General features: G+C 38.1%; 1 long non-coding RNA gene across 1 annotated transcript in view; it reads left to right on the top strand.

Moving 5' to 3' along the window:
- Positions 1-306: 306 nt before the first annotated feature.
- Positions 307-13,889, top strand: part of LOC142750951 (uncharacterized) — a 45,664-nt gene continuing 32,081 nt past the window's right edge. The window contains exon 1 of the long non-coding RNA XR_012882650.1: positions 307-497. This is a non-coding gene — a long non-coding RNA (uncharacterized LOC142750951). The remainder of the gene's footprint in view (positions 498-13,889) is intronic.

Below are 13,889 nucleotides of genomic sequence, written 5' to 3'. Positions count from 1 at the left end.
AACAATTAAAGCAACACTGGTAGCAACTGCTGCCAATAGGATCAAATCTATTCATGACAATATATTAAAATCACATAAAAGAGACATAAGAATTATAAATACACACTTTAAAAAGTATATAACTGTTCTTGATTTATAATAGAGTTTGTATTAGAAAATGTATTTAGCAAAATTACTTTCTGTTGTGCTGCAATTCCATGATTCTGCCTCTGAGTGGCGCTGTTTACCTTCAGCTGAAAGAATTGCTGTAGATCTAGAAACCCAGTTCAGCGCACAATCCACTCATTCTGCAGAGCAGCAGAAAGGAATGAAGTCAAATTTTCATTATGTCTATAAATTTGCGAGTATACATGCTTAAACTTGGTTCATACATGTATTTAATTATTCGGATTCTAAAGACGGGTAACATAGGGAGACATTTCTTAGGGAATCTATGAAAAAGGTGTATGGATTGAAGACATACAGGATTGCATACATACAAGCCAAGGATGTGGCAAGTAATATTTCTCCTTCTATTTTATCTTTTCATTCAACCCTTGCAAACTTTATTATTTTATCAGTAAAGATATCAAATCTTTTTTAGCTAACTAGAATTTTTATCTAAGATAAAGGTAGAATGGACAGAGATGGTATTTTGTATATCATTGACAGCAAGATTTTATTTTAATATGAGTTTATTCTCTCTATAGTGATAATGATGGAATATAAGCAATGGTCAAAAATAAACATATTATAAAAAATTACTATTTTGTGACCTTTGACATGTTTTTATTGAAAAAGTTAAATTTAAAGACATACATAATATTGGTTGAAGACTGCATAGATTCTTGAATGACCTCTATTCATTTGCTAAGAAGTTTGATTTATAAAAATGCATAAGATGCAAATGTTTTAATGTGGATAGAGTATGCATAGGGAATTACTAATAAACTCTAGTTTTAACTAATTTACTCGAACTGTTGTTCGAATTGAGTTGTCTTCTACTGGGTTTTTAGGACCCTGATATGTCAGAGCCTCGGCCCCCTGGGGATCCTCTGATATACCGGTGGGACAGATTGACCCTCCTAAAATAAATACATTTTCTCAGCAAATGATGGCTCTTCTTTCATAAAAAGGATGGTTGATAATTAAAATTTTATAATACAGATTTGAAAATGCTACAAAATCCACATTGGTCCTTGCATTGCAGGATACTCATAAAGATTATAGATTGGATCCGATATATTTTTGAGGATGCTTGGAACATTTGATGTGTGACGCTTTAACTGAAATAAAAATAGAATATCTTCTATCTAATCTCTTAATATAATAAGGACACTATTTAGAAATTAGAAGGTATGAAAAATAATGTTTTTCCTTATCTCTAACGTCATATTACCAGGATATGTGGTACTTTACTGTCCAAGAAAAATAAGAGCAAGTTACTCACGTCTTTGAATTCACGTGACTCATCTCTTGGAAAATAACAGAAATTTTTAATATTCACATTTCTACCACAAGATTGGAAAATGTACCCACTCATTTCTAGAGTCACATGACGTTTGGCTGATGGAGAATCAATGGCAAATGGAATTTCCTTACCAAAAAAAGGTGGATTGCGTAATTGATCTTATCTCAAAATCATGGATTTGCCGTGGTATATATAAAGGACAGAGGGCCTTAAAGCAATGATAAAAAAAAAGGTCTCTTTCAGGTGCTATATAACACCATTACACTCCAAAATATCTATTACCAATTGTCCAGGTGTTCAATCCCATTATCTGTTTGCTAACATTGCCACACCTGAGGTTTACTCATGTACAGGTTCTTACCATCCATTACAATGGAGACAACCAACCTGTAATGGGCGTCCTCTCTACAGGAACTCCATAGCAGCCGAATGTCCTGCTGTATGGTATGTACTATACGTCTTTGGTGTTGTGGTGCTCTGGAAATATGAAAAGACAAATAAGAAGTTTTAAATATTCAGCTTTTTATATTGAAATAAAAGACCAAGAAGCTTTTATGACATCCCAATTCCCATTCTAAATCGATAGGCATTAATATGGTGTTGATCCCACCTTTGCTGCTAAAACTGCTTCCACTTTTCTAAAAAAAAAAGCTTCCTATAAGATTTTGGAGTGTGTCTGTCGGAATTTTTGCCCATTCATCGAGAAGAGCATTTGGGACGTCAGACACTGATGTTCGATGAGAGGGCCTGTCTCGAAAATCTTTGTTCTAGTTTATCTCAAAGGTGTTCAATGGGGTTGAGGTTGGGCTCTGTGTGGTCCAGTCAAGTTCTTTCACACCAAACTCACCCAACCATGCATTTATGGACCTTGCTTTGTTAACTGGGACATAGACATACTGGAATATAAAAGGGCCTTCCCCACACTGTTCCTACAAAGTTGGAAGCATACAGTTGTCCACAATGTCTTGGTATGCCGAAGCACTAAGAATTTGCTTCACTGGAACTAAGGGGCCTAGTACAACTCCTGAAAAATCAACCCCATAGCATTATCCCTCCTCCAACAAACTTTACAGTTGGTGCAAAGCAGTCAGGCAGGTAATGTTCTCCTGAAATTCGCCAAAACCAGATTCATCCATCAGACTGCCAGATAGGGAAGTGTGATTCATCACTCCACAGAACACATTTCCACTGCTCCAGTGTCCAGTGGCGGCATGTTTAACACCACTCTATTCGAAGCTTGGCATTGTGCTTGGTGATGACTGCATGCAGGTGCTCGGCAATAGAAATCCATGGCATGAAGTTCCCGGCGCACAGTTTTTCAAATGGTAATGCCAGAGGAGGATTGGAACTCTGCATTTATTGAGTCAGCAGAGCATTGGCGACTTTTATGTACTTTGCGCCTCAGTACTCGGCGACCCCGCTCTGCAACTTTACGTGGTCTACCACTTTGTGACTGAGTTGCGATTCCTCAACTCTTCCATGTTGCAATAATACCACTCACAGTTTATCGTGGAATATCAAGGAGGGATGACATTTCATGAACCAAGTTGCTGCAACAATGGCATCCCATTATAGTGCCACGTCCAAATTCAGTGAGCTCTTTTAGAATGACCCATTTCAAATATTTCTAATGGCAGATTCTATGGCTACTTGCTTGGTTTTATACACCAGTCGCGATGGGACTGAATGAATCACCTGAACTAAATGATTAAGAAGTGTGTCCCAATGCTTTTGACCATTCAGGGTGCTTTGAATAAAATGTCTGGTACTTCTTAGATAAAACTTTTGTTTTATAAGCCAAATCATAAAATATGCCAATAACTTTAAAAGCAGACACTGCTTCCTGTCAACAGCTCTGTCTGATGGATAGGCAGGTCAAGAAAATGGGTTTGTGATAGAAATAATTTGTCTTGACATTTTGTTTTTTTATTCCTTGTAATTTTCTTTTAGTTCATTTATATGTAACTTCTGTGTGAGTAGCAATATTACAGTACATAGGAGATCCAAACATAGGAGCAGCACTGTGTCAATAGCCAGAAACGGTTGGTGCTAGCTTCAAAATATCAAGGAGTGACGAGCTCCTCATGCATATATCCAAGAAAAAGAGACTGGAAGCAGCACTCAGCAAAAAAATGTGAATTTATTCACCCAACACAGCAACGTTTCACTTCCTCCATGGAAGCATTTTCAAGCAATAAATGAAAACCACACATTGACATATATAGACAGAGCCGCAGCCCAATTAACAGGTGTAATGAATCGTAGTAGTTTATACAATGTATCAAAAAATACGATATATTATAAAAGTGTAGCAAAAAGTATAGTGCAGAAACATATGAGTCAATCACTGACATTTAGATGTAGATAATCACAACTGTATTAAGTGACATGTATGTGCATATAATAGTGAAAACATATTAATTACAGATTAATCAACAATCACAGTATGATACACAGAAGCTGGCACTCACCAATCTAGGCAAACAAGGACCATCTGTCCACGAGAAGTCAGTGAAAAAAGAAAAAAGAGAAAGAATTTCGGCGCCATAATCGCCATATTGCGCATGCCCCAACTCACACCGTCTATTGGCTGCTGCCAACACGTGCAAAACAAAGCACTATGACCCTGTACATCGCAATCTGATTACAACATCATAGAGGGGCCGCAGTCCCGCGCAGGCGCAATGCGATAAAACGCTTTAGCCACGCCATAGTGAAAACTGGAAAACTTGCCAGTAATGCAATACCATTCTCGGGATGTATGCGCAGCAATGGCTGAAAAAGAACCCTGCACGGAGAGATCTATATCACATCAGTATTCACAAAATATGTGGTAAGAATGTAGGTAGATAAAGATAGTAAATAACATCACAATGAAGTTTTATTAAAACCCAAAAGACAAGGTATCCCCCAAATGAATCAATCAAGGGAATACCGTCATATGAAGAATCTCGACATGCAAATATGTCAGATACTCATCCCGAATACATTTTAGGTTACTTCGTGTTTCGAGTTATGAGAAAAAAAGAGCTTATTCCCCTAACAACTACCCCCCTATTAATTCTGGTACACAATATATATCATCCGTGCAGGTCAGCGCTGTAGCATCTTCTACACAGTAGAGACCTTTCTTGAAACTCTTGAACATTCTCGTAGGCAGAATAAAGTACAAAACATATAAAAGTAGCCTTCCTAATACCAGTTGGTAAGTGTCCTTCAGTGTTAATCTCAACATCTCAAAGTCTTCAATCTACAAGACAAAAGAGAATCAAATTAGTAAACACATTAAAATCAATTTATAATATAATTACTCCTATTCCATACATCAAAAATATAAAATTTTTCAGAGTAACAACTAAATAATGAATGGTACCATCAGGCAAGAGAATCCCAGGGTCCACAAAGGTACATCAAACAAATGCCTTAAAAAGAGAAGGACAGACATCCAAAAGGTTAACCACATCCAAAAGTTCTAACTGTACACATACAATCAGCGTTTGAATACATTCAAAGGATAATCCATGTTAAGACCATTGGGATGAAGGGAGTTAAGTTTATGAATCCATTGAACCTCCCGTTGTTTGAGGACCAGTTCCCTATTGCCCCCACGTTTAAGGGGGGGAACCCTATCAATAATGCAGAATCTAAGCTGTTGCACGCTATGTCCCAACTCTACGAAGTGTCTAGGTACAGGAAGTTCAACTTTCTTCGTCCGAATACTAGATTTATGGTTATTCAGTCGCAACCTGCATTCAGTTGTAGTTTCACCCACATAAACCAGATTACACGGGCATTGTAAAATGTAAATGACAAAATCACTTCGACATGTGTAATGTGAAGTGATTCTGTACGCTCTACCAGTGGTGGGATGTATGAAAGAACTACCCTTTAACATGATAGCGCAACTGTCACACGACAGACAAGGGAAACACCCATGGCGTATCACATCATGTAGTCCACCTCTCGCCCGACTGTTAACTGCACAGACATCTGTCTTCACAAGTTTATCCCTCAAGTTCCGAGGTCTTCTATATGAGAAGAGGGGGGGTGACTGAAATTCTACCACTCCATCATAGTAATTGGACAAAATCCTCCAATGTCTCCTAATAATGCCTGCAACATTAGAACTATAGATACTGAATGTAGAGGTCATAGGGAATCTGACAGCAGTCTGTCGATCCCTCCTACTATCCTGTCTCAATTGGATCCTATCAGTTTGTTGTACTCTCTGGATATGTTTTTTTAAAAGTCTATCCGGGTAACCTCTGTCCAGAAATTTACCCACCATCATGTCCAGTTTGTGGTCCAGGTATGTAGGGTCATCAACTATCCGTTTAACCCTCAATAGTTGGCTATATGGTAGAGACCTGATCATCCCCCTTGGGTGGTGACTGTTAAAACTCAATAGGTTATTACAATCTGTTTCCTTGACATACAGATCCGTCAAAAGTTTGGAGTCCTGAATATAAACCCTAGTGTCTAAAAATTGGATACTAGTGTCAGACATTACCATGGTAAATTTAATATCAGAATCAATATCATTGAGATATTCAAAAAACCCATTGAGACCAAGCAGGTCACCCGTCCAAATAAGGAAGACGTCATCTATGTAACGCCACCAGGCGTTGAGGAAGTTCGCCGTGTCTGCTAGATCTTACATTAGGGACACGTCGGACTTCCTGAATAAAATCAGTGACATCAATGTTCCTAATGGGGCCCGGTTGGTCTCATTTGATGTGACTAGTTTATACACCTCTATCACTCATGTGAGGGGTATGAACAGTCCTGACCAAAAGTTTTGAGAAAGACACAAATATTGGTTTTTACAATGTTTGCTGCTTCAGTTTTTAAAGTGGCAATTTGCATGAACTCTAGATTGTTATAAAGAGATTAGATGAATTTAATTTAATTGCAAAGTCGTTCATTGCCATGAAAATTAACTTAATCACAAAAATCCCATTTCCGCTGCATTTCAGCCCTGCCACAAAATGACCTGCTAACATAATTTCAGTGATCTTCTCGTTAGCTCAGGAGAAAGTGTTAACGAGGACAAGGCTACGGGATCATTTTAACACCAGTTCAGAGCTTGCTTAGGAATGGCAGCAGGCAGGTGTCAGTGTATCTGCATGCACAGCAAGGCAAAGACTTTTGGAGGCTGGCCTGGTGTCAAGAAGGGCAGCAAAAAACAAACAAACACTTTTCTCCAAGAAAAACATCAAGGACAGACTGACATTCTGCAGGAAGTACAGGGATTGGACTGCAAATAACTGGGATAAAGTTATTTTCTCTGATGAAGCCCCCATCAAACTGTTTGGGACATCTGGAATAATGATTGTCCGGAGAACAAAAGGTGAGCGCTACCATAAGTCCTGTGTCATGCCAACAGTAAAGCATCCTAAAAACAATCATGTGGGGGGTTGCTTATCATCCAAGTGAGTGAACTCACTCAAAATTTTGACACTTCCATGAATAAAGAATGGTATCTAAACATCCTCCAAGAGCAACTTCTCCCAATGATCCAGGAGCAATTTGGTGATGAACAATGCTTTTCCCAGCATGATGGAGCACCATGTCATAAGGCAAAAGTGATAACTAAGTGGCTCGGTGAACAAAACATTGACATTTTGGATCCATGGCCAGGAAACTCCCCAGATCTCAATCCCATTGAGAACCTGTGGTCAATCCTCAAAAAGCGAGGGGGACAAACTAAAACACAGAAATGATGATGAACTCCAAGTACTGAGCCTTTGCACAAACTTGATGTATTTGTCAATAACAGTTTAAAAACTTCTGAAATGCTTATAATTGTACTCCAGTATCACCTTTGTGAAAACCAAATTTTATGTCAGTCTCAAAACTTTTGGCCAGGACTGTATATAAACAAATGGCTGTCATAAATTCACCAGGAAGTCAGTATATGGAGAGCTGATTTCCATCACAGCAAGGGCAGAATGATTAGAAAGTATAAATTACTAAACCCTGAGTGGGGAAATGCAAATTATAGGTAATTGCCTCACTAAGACAAATAAGTCTTATTAAACTAAGACAAATAAGTCTTATTAATAAAGGGAAACTCTGACCAAAACAAAGTTTCAGCTGAAAGTCGTCTTTAAAGACTCATCTGGAAAGTCCCTTTAACAATCAGATTAATGTATGTATATGTGAGCATGTCCGATATGGCTTTCCATCAATATACAGCACTGAAGAGTAAGGTAAAGCTGTGTAAAGAATGTTTAATAAATAAAATAATTATGGACAGATCTCTATTGGTATCATATAACAATCATTTATATAACAAGTTCCATAATATCATATATATTTCTACGGAAAGGAGAGGGAAGTGTTGTTCCAGCGCTGCGTGAAGTTTTAAAATGGAAGCAGGTTTCCAAGTTTAATGGTATTCAATTAAAAATAGTCCAGCAGTATAGTCCTGATGTGAGGGTAAGCGGGCGGTGATGTCCTCAGAGCCTACGCGTTTCGGATGCTACTGCATCCTTAGTCTTGGCTGTAATGAGACATTACAGCCAAGACTAAGGATGCAGTAGCATCCGAAACGCGTAGGCTCTGAGGACATCACCGCCCGCTTACCCTCACATCAGGACTATACTGCTGGACTATTTTTAATTGAATACCATTAAACTTGGAAACCTGCTTCCATTTTAAAACTTCACGCAGCGCTGGAACAACACTTCCCTCTCCTTTCCGTGCTTTTGAACGTGTGCCGACACGAGATTCCGGGCGCTGCTGAGACACACTCCATAGTGTCAGGTGAGCTGGAGGATTCCTCCCCCCTCTTCTTCTATATATATTTCTACTAAGTAGTAAAACACTATTGTTTTGAACAATAGGAGTTATGGGATGTCCCAGCCTGTCAGTAAGGAAATATCAAGCGTTTTGCACACCAGTTCCCTAAAATGTAAAAGTTCTGCAATTCTATAATTTTACCTCCGAGCGCCACTGTTTCCCTTCAGCTGGAGAACTCAAAGCTTAAAAACAGCTACATATAATTCAGAGCCATTTTTTGCAGATCAGTAGAAGGAACACAGTGCTTCTGTTTACTGGATTTTTGGAGTATTTGGATTCCATTTGCTAATATTAAAAGGAAGACTCTGATTTATTAAGTATTTGCAATTATTTGGGGGAGGACTAGGCTAATCATTCGAGAAAACTGCTGAGGAAGCTATAAAAAAGCTGCAATGAAAGACAAAGGCACCCAGGCACACAAATATTTAAGATGGCAAGTAACCTTATTCTTTCTGTTTTCATGTCTATTCCATTTAAATTTCAGTCAACTGCATTACTCTATTACTGAACAGATAAAGAAGGGTTCCTTTGTCGGGCACCTGGCAAAAGATCTAGGATTGAATGTAAAGGAACTATCTGATAGGAAATTTCATATTGTATCTCATGTTTCAGAGAAATATTTTAATGTCAATGAAGAAAATGGAAATTTGTATATACAGTGAAGGAAATAAGTATTTGATCCCTTGCTGATTTTGTAAGTTTGCCCACTGTCAAAGTCATGAACAGTCTAGAATTTTTAGGCTAGGTTAATTTTACCAGTGAGAGATAGATTATATTTAAAAAAAAAAAGAAAATCACATAGTCAAAATTATATATATTTATTTGCATTGTGCACAGAGAAATAAGTATTTGATCCCCTACCAACCATTAAGAGTTCAGCCTCCTCCAGACCAGTTACACACTCCAAATCAACTTGGTGCCTGCATTAAAGACAGCTGTCTTAAATGGTCACCTGTATAAAAGACTCCTGTCCACTGACTCAATTAATCAGTCTGACTCTAACCTCTACAACATGGGCAAGACCAAAGAGCTTTCTAAGGATGTTAGGGACAAGATCATAGACCTGCACAAGGCTGGAATGGGCTACAAAACGATAAGTAAGACGCTGGGTGAGAAGGAGACAACTGTTGGCGCAATAGTAAGAAAATGGAAGACATACAAAATGACTGTCAATCGACATCGATCTGGGGCTCCATGCAAAATCTCACCTCGTGGGGTATCCTTGATCCTGAGGAAGGTGAGAGCTCAGCCGAAAACTACACGGGGGGAACTTGTTTATGATCTCAAGGCAGCTGGGACCACAGTCACCAAGAAAACCATTGGTAACACATTACGCCGTAATGGATTAAAATCCTGCAGTGCCCGCAAGGTCCCCCTGCTCAAGAAGGCACATGTACAGGCCCGTCTGAAGTTTGCAAATTAACATCTGGATGATTCTGAGAGTGATTGGGAGAAGGTGCTGTGGTCAGATGAGACTAAAATTGAGCTCTTTGGAATTAACTCAACTCGCCGTGTTTGGAGGAAGAGAAATGCTGCCTATGACCCAAAGAACACCGTCCCCACTGTCAAGCATGGAGGTGGAAACATTATGCTTTGGGGGTGTTTCTCTGCTAAGGGCACCGGACTACTTCACCGCATCAATGGGAGAATGGATGGAGCCATGTACCGTCAAATCCTGAGTGACAACCTGCTTCCCTCCACCAGGACATTAAAAATGGCTTGTGGCTGGGTCTTCCAGCACGACAATGACCCGAAACATACAGCCAAGGCAACAAAGGAGTGGCTCAAAAAGAAGCACATTAAGGTCATGGAGTTGCCAGTCTCCAGACTTTAATCCCATCGAAAACTTATGGAGGGAGCTGAAGATCCGAGTTGCCAAGCGATAGCCTCAAAATCTTAATGATTTACAGATGATCTGCAAAGAGGAGTGGGCCAAAATTCCATCTAACATGTGTGCAAATCTCATCATCAACTACAAAAAAAAGTCTGACTGCTGTGCTTTCCAACAAGGGTTTTGCCACCAAGTATTAAGTCTTGTTTGCCAAGGGGATCAAATACTTATTTCTCTGTGCACAATGCAAACAAATATATATAATTTTGACAATGTGATTTTCTGTTTTTTTTATTTTTATATAATCTATCTCTCACTGGTAAAATTAACCTAGCCTAAAAATTCTAGACTGTTCATGACTTTGACAGTGGGCAAACTTACAAAATCAGCAAGGGATCAAATACTTATTTCCTTCACTGTATATATATATATATATATATATATATATATATATATATATATAATTAGTTTATTACATTGTCACAATAAACATGTGTTTTACATTAAAAACCTACCCCTCAGAGTTCCCAGCTGGACACAGTGCCTCGTATTACTATACCATCCCCCGGCGTCTAGTCACATGTCTATGCACATGTTGCTATGGCTCCCATCGTAGCCAAGTAACCCTGACTCCACCTCTCTGAGGCAGTCACAGCCATGTTGATATAGGGCAAACAGCCCCAATATTCTGTAATAAAATCTCTTTTAATCAATAATAAACTCTTTAGATTAAATAATTAATGGACCTAAAAGGTCAGTATGGTCTTGAGTTTATATAATCCTAACTGGAAAGGTGTTTGGGAGGAAAAGATCCCTATTTCCACTAGTACCAATGCAGGAACCACTGAGTCCTCCCGCAGGATATCTCAAACATCCCAATGGCTTGACACATCAACTAACTGAGTCTGCAAATAGCACGCTTAGTTCGTTCATGCCAGCCAAATGAAGATACCTTGTGGAGTGCCAGTTCAAGTACCGCAGCGAACACTACAACGATGTTTTATGTTTCATTTTTGTTATTATTATCAATATTGTTGATCACTAAAAAAAAAGTTTCGTTTTGATGCTTAAATAATGCTTGTTAAGAGCATGGTTACATTGTATATTGTCAAAACAGATAGAATCACGGCAACTGTGTCTATAAGGGACTCTGTACTGTAGGTTTTCTATCTAGATCATAGTAAATACATAGTTCTTTAAAATCTATACCTACAAGAAAAACAACAGAAAATGTATATTAATAAATCAGATCTTAAAAATATTCAAGAAGTAAGACAGACATTGCTTAATCTAACCTACACGGAGAAAAGTAAACCATTCCAACACAGTAAGACTTTGGGCAAGCTAACCCTCTCAAATAACACGACCCATTTTGAACTCAATATTTAAGCAATTTGGTTTAAGTGTTTTTAACCGATGTATCCACTCTAGTTCCTTCCTTTTGAGCAAACGTGTTCTGTCCCCTCCCCATCTCAAAGGAGGGACCATGTCTATAACACGGAACCGTAATTGTTTCTCTGTATGTTTCATATCCGGAAAGTGTATAGAGACTGGTAGATCTAATCATTTTTTTCGTATTGTATACCGATGTTGGTTTATTCTTATACCTAACGTGGTCTCACCCATGTACCACAAGTCACAAGGACACTGTAACAAATAGATCACATAATCTGTATTACAAGATAAACGATGATTAATCCAATCATCCATTCGTTTTTGGGTGTGAAATGGACTTCCGCTTAATCATCAGTTGATGCAATTTAGGCATGGGTAGCATCCCTTGTTAATAGGGGCAAGATAAGTCTGGGACCCTTTCCTTGTTGGACCCAAATCCGCCCTGACAAGTTTGTCTCCCAAATTATGGTATCGGCGGTAGGAGAATAATGGGGGAACTTTAAATTCTGTAACTTTTTGTAAGCAACCCCCCAACATTGGCCAATGGGTCCAAATAATTGATTATATCTGCTGGCTTACATCGCTATAAGTGGAGGCAAAAGGTATTCTCTGAGTTTTGTTGTCCCTTTTTGGTGTACATTGTAATAGGAGATCACGTGTCTGATTCTTCACTTTTTGGCGGTGATTCTGAATTAAGGACATAGGTTATCCTCTTTCTCTTATTTTTTGATCAAGGTCTCAAGCATACCATTCAATAACTCATCCCTATTAACTATTTTCCTAACTCCAAGGAATTGACTATAGGGGAGTGATCTAACCATCGGTCATGGATGATTACTTTCAAATCGTAATAGATTATTTTTGTCTGTTGGTTTTATATCCAGATTGGTTATAATCATCTAGTTAACAAGGCTAACCTCAACATCCCAAAAATTTATTCATTCCTTTAAACATTCCATAATAAACTCCAAATCAGGATCAATCCCGTTAAGACAAGTATGAAAATTATTCAATTCAGATAAGTCTCCATTCCACACTAGGAATATGTCATCTATATATCTCCACCACTTCAGAACCTGTCTGAAGTGGTGGGACACAAAGACGTGTTCTTCCTCCAACACACTCATGAAAATGTTTGCGTAGTTGGCCGCGCCATTTGCGCCCATAGCTGTACCACGAATCTGCATAAAAAAAATCATCCTCAAAGAGAAAATAATTACAGGTCAACACAATGTGCAAGAAAATTCAACAAGAACTCAGGACTTTCCATAGAAAACTGAGAACTTTGTACATTTTTTGGCAAACACCAACAGCCCCGTTTCATGATCAATAGATGTGTAGAGGCTTATGACATCAAATGATACAAGATATATCTCACTCTCACCTCTCAAATCTATATAATGTAATTTAAACCAAAAATCGGCTGTATCTCATATATGTGGAAGTATCTACTGAAAAAGACCTAAGTGCCTTATCCAAAAAAATAGCTAAATGACTCAAAACAGAGTCACACCCTGACACAATGGGCATCCAGGGGGATTACTTAATGACCTCTGCACTTTTGGCAGAATATAGATCACAGGTGTAACCGGATGGTCAGCTGTTAAATATGAATATAGTTCACTATCAATCAAACCAGATACCTTAGCTTCATCTAATATAGACTTGATTTTACGAGCTATATCAAATTTAGGATCACATGTAGAGCCATCTATATCCATTTGTGTCTCCTGGTTGACGTCTTATCTCAGACATAATTTTATCCATGACAACGACTGCCCCACCTTTTTCGGTGGGTTTTATGATCAGGTCGTTGTCATGGACAAGTTCTGTAAGTGCCTGTAACTCATCACTGTATGTGCCTGTAAAAATACATATCACATGTAAACATGATATCATAAGTTAAATATATTATTCTGTTTTTTCTTTAGCAAAATTTTTATATATCTTATATTAGAAAGTTAAACATTGGGGCAAATTCACTATTTTAACTGCACCAGAAATCTGGTTTATATTGCACCAGAATTTTGGCACATATTCTATGTGCCACTTTTATAAAGTGTTTAATACACTTTTTGCAACTTGTCTGACAAGGGTACATGGTTTAGCATAAAGGGGTCGTGATTTAGGATACACAAATTGTGCCAAGATCTTTGGCGCAAAAAATTGTTTTACAAGAATTGGTATACAATTAGACAGAAATGTCTAAAGATACACCAAATTTAACATCCCGCATAAGCCACTGTGATAAATGTACGACATCTAATTCTACTCTGTCCAAATTTTAGGCAGTATTAATAAATCTTTCTCATTGTGTTTATCCTTAAAAGTTATATTTAATGATCAAGCAGCAAAGTTTTTCTGCCTTGATTAGGAAAATATATTTACAGCTGATGTTAGCACAAAACA

The sequence above is a fragment of the Rhinoderma darwinii genome, chromosome 3 (genome assembly GCF_050947455.1).
Source record: "Rhinoderma darwinii isolate aRhiDar2 chromosome 3, aRhiDar2.hap1, whole genome shotgun sequence".
NCBI classification, from domain to species: domain Eukaryota; kingdom Metazoa; phylum Chordata; class Amphibia; order Anura; family Rhinodermatidae; genus Rhinoderma; species Rhinoderma darwinii.
The sequence above is the reverse complement of the archived record's forward strand: the minus strand, read 5'-3'. Positions and strand labels throughout refer to the sequence as shown.